Source organism: Onychomys torridus, chromosome 7, assembly GCF_903995425.1.
Source record: "Onychomys torridus chromosome 7, mOncTor1.1, whole genome shotgun sequence".
Taxonomy (NCBI): Eukaryota; Metazoa; Chordata; class Mammalia; order Rodentia; family Cricetidae; genus Onychomys; species Onychomys torridus.
Window position 1 is genome coordinate 3,262,900 of NC_050449.1, and position 4,030 is coordinate 3,266,929.

The 4,030-nt window shown below is 36.4% G+C and overlaps 1 protein-coding gene across 5 annotated transcripts in view; it reads left to right on the plus strand.

Annotated features, from left to right (window-relative positions):
• The window catches only part of Pdgfd (platelet derived growth factor D), a 225,821-nt gene extending 222,856 nt beyond the window's left edge, over positions 1 to 2,965 (plus strand). For all 5 annotated transcript variants that reach the window (XM_036191666.1, XM_036191667.1, XM_036191668.1 and 2 more), the window contains one exon: positions 1 to 2,965. This exon is cut by the window's left edge and continues 294 nt beyond it. The gene's annotated coding sequence lies outside the window, so the exon portion shown is untranslated.
• The last annotated feature ends 1,065 nt before the right edge of the window (positions 2,966 to 4,030 follow it).

A 4,030-nucleotide genomic window follows, 5' to 3' on the forward strand; every position in this document is an offset into this window, starting at 1 on the left:
TCAACTTCTATATCCATAAACATAGGAATTCATTTATTAATAGCATGTGAAGATATGTATGTACACCCACACACATGTCTATCTCTATGTGTGTAAACAAATGAAATACTTTATTCAGTATATTTACTGAAGTCCACCAGAGTCAAATTATTTGATTGTTACTTGATAATTTTGCTAAAATAAGGAATGTGTCAAACATATAAAACATCTCTTTAAGAAATTCAGAATATAAATTTCTTTTGAAACATTGATTCACATATCACGTCTTACTCTCTTAAAGAAAGCATGTGTCCATTAAACAGAAGATGAACCCTCTTATGTATATGTCTTAATAATATGGAAGAAAATAAAGTTTCTGGGGTTAAAACCAATTATTTAACTATTTTCTACATGAGATGCACCACATACCTACAAATGTGGACAGTAATTATCTTTCTCCAAAAAACCACAAAAGTAATACATGGTTGTTAAAAATCAAATCAAGTTCTCTTTTATGTATTTTGTCCAAGCAAGCTAACCTGTTGAGCACCTTCCTCAATGAATTGCTCAGGGAGTGTTGTGATAGTCCTTCAAGAGTCAAGCAATAGGTTGCAGCAGAATTTTCAATTTTTTCCACTTTCTAAAATCTGAAGAAAAGCAAGTATTTTCAGGAATAGCATGCCATTACTCCTGAGCCTTTCAATATGGTTTTCACAGGAAAATGTGGGTGATAGAAAGTCAGAAATAAGCAAATATTGACATAACTGGGAACTAAATGGGCTATTTGATAAAGTCCACATTTGAAAATAGGTCTAAGTTCTCGGACCTGTGCCAATCATTTTCTATGTTTTGCTTTTGTGTTCCTATCTTTTCAATACACACATGTAGTCAGATGTCATGTTATATCAAACAAGCCATTATGGAATATTTATAGCCTAAAAGCTTTTATGTATTAACAAAATAACTAACTTATTGATTTAATTTAATTTAACTAATTTATTGATAAATTCCTAATCCTATACTTAAGATTCTGAATCAGTGGAAATTTAGATATGAGGTTTCCTATCCTTTTCAATCTTCAGACCTTACTCTATAGAGCCAGCAATAGTTGGGAGGAACACATCTGGTCCTGCTTTCCCACTGGAAAGCTTTTTGTATTGATTACTAGGAATGAGAGTCAGTTTTCCTCAGTGGCTCCCCTATATCTATACTAAAGAAACTGAGTCCAGAAACAGGAAGTTATTCATCACTCTCCAAAGCAAGATGCTTAGAAGGGAACATTAAAGTCAGGTTAGCCTGGGCTGCTCTCAGGGAACCACATTCTTCTTCCTGCCTTGAGAGTAGAAGAGAAGTGATTTCTTCTGTGAATCCAGTGTGACCTGAGCACAGACTGATTTGGTACAAGATTTGTGCATGATCTGCTTTAGTCCAGTGTCAGAGGATCAGCTCAAACACACTTTCACTGCTAGGTACGATGTCTTCCAATCCAAGTTGCAGCTGTGCTCAGCAGAGCTGTGTTTATTGTCACATATCTTCTAAAGGTTCTGTGCAATTATCTATCAGTTTCTGTTCAATGATCATCAGAATCAAATGCTGCATTGTTCAGTTGTCCAGAATGACAGAGAACAATGAGAAATAGGCCAGGCCTACAGTCAGGAGCCACTTCCCCTCCATAACCACTTGCAAGTTTCCTATGAAACAGTGGCTTCCTGTACAAAACCAAAGTATAGTTTACTGTAGGTACAGGGCATAGCTCACACCAAAATGTGAACATGAAACACCAGAGTGTTCTACCCAATTTTCAATAAACCTTCCAGGATGCAATAGCGAGTTAAAGCCTTACCCTTATCTTCCTCTTATTTACTAGCTGCAGTGTAAACAGACATATACACTGAGGCTACTCTCCCCTTCTTGAATGTTTTATTAAACTCTCTCCCTTGGTTATCTGTTACCTATTCCACATCCAACATGTAGCAAATAAATCTGTTTCATTGCCATCAAAAGACTAAGAATAAAAAACAAACCACTATACAAATTACATTTCAAAAGAAACTAATAAATACACAGCTCTGCCTAGAATAATGCCATTCATTCAACATGTTCTTATAGGGAAGAACACTTTCATAAGTAGGGGGTTGTTATGATTTTTTTTGTCATTTCAGTAACACGGAGCTTTTCCTCTCACAACATTTTCGATAAAAATATAATATGGCTCTTTTCTTCATAAAAAAAAATAAATACTGCTTTGAACAAAACTACTCCATTATTTAGTACTGAATGCAATTTTAAAAGGTGTGCAGCATTACCAAGGCATTTTAACAAACGCATCTATCTGGAATGACAAGATGGGTGATTGCTGAGAGGACTGAGCACCTGCTCCTAGCCCAAAGGCCTCCATGCTCCCTGCCTCACAGCTGAGGTGGGGGTTGCTCATTCATGTCTCTTTGCTAGTGGTCTTGCTTTTTTCTGTTTCCTGCCCAGTCAGCCTGTCAGTGAATTCTCCTCTGACACTGCCACCTACAAAGGTTCCCATCCTTTCTCTTCCTTGAGGCCTTAAATTAAGACCATCACAGCCTCAACTTCCTTTTCCCCTCCCTTCCATATACCTCTTCCTTTCTCTTCCTTGAGGCCTTAAATTAAGACCATCACAGCCTCAACTTCCTTTTCTCCTCCCTTCCATATACCTCTGGAACAGATGGTGGGTCACTGCTGCTCACTCCGAGGAACTATCTGAGGTCTCTCCCCCTGAAGGAGCATAGACCATGACCACAAAAAGGGATCTCTTATGATCAAGAACACTTGCTTCCAAGTTAGTCTTTATTAGCATCCTGCCAGAGACAGAATAGCAGCTGCAAAGATCTGAGGGAAACCTTGCTTCTAGCTTGATGGCTGTAGAAGTTTAGAGAATAAGTACGTACAAAAATGTATGTGTTATATGACAAGAATCAACTTTATCAACAGAAATATGAGCCAATGTGTTAGCCAAGGGGTTGGAATGGGGAAAAGATTAAGCAGTACTGTGTGGTAGTAAATTCAGATAGCTTGGGTTTTTATGTAAAGCATAATAAAAACTATATGCAAAGCATTTAACATAAATGCAATAAGAATTTAATTTCATCTCCTAAAATGTACATGTGTACAGTTTTACTCCACTACTAACTTGACAGCTAAATGGCTTATATTTTCACAGCGTCTTCTAGTACATCACTAAATTAAAATTCATAGATTAGTATTCATTTCTGAATTCCTAGAAAATACATTTTTGTTTATAAACATCCCTATCATATATGCTGGAAAATAGAATATTTTAATGCATTGGTTTTATTGATATTCACTCAATATTTTTAAAGATCAAGCTGAACACTGCAGAGATCTACAAATATAAAAGAGCCCCCTGAGATGTGTCAAATAAAATAGACATTTTGGGGTAAGCAACGAGTTGCTTGATTCTTGCTGTTGAAGGTATATTTTCTTTTATTGAAAATAGATTTTATTCATGCAATATATTCTGATTACAGTTTCTCCTCCCTCTACTCCTCCCCGTTCTTGCCCACCTCCCACTCCTCATCCAGATCCACACCCTTCCTCTCTCTCCTTAAAAAACAAGTAGGCATCCAAGAGAAAATAATAAAATTAAGTAAAATACAATAAGATAAGACAAAAACAAGCAAATCAGAATAGGACAAAACAAATAAAAAGAAGGAAAAGAGCCAAAGAAAAGGCACACTCACACATGTAGACACAGACACACTCACTCACACACATAGGAATCCTATAAAAGCACAAAACTGGAAACAATAATGTATGCACAAGTGACATACTCAGTTTAAAAAAAAGAATGCCTTGACTTAATGTTATGAGACAAAGAATCTTCAAATATACCTTTGAGTTCATTTTTATTGACCATCTACCACTGGACATGGCCTATCCTTAAGAGTAGTTCATTTCCCCAGTGAGACTCCTCTGGAGAAAACTAAATTTTCATTTATAAGTAGTTATCAACTAGAGACAGCCTCTGGGTTAGGAATGGGGTTATATGTCCACCATTCTT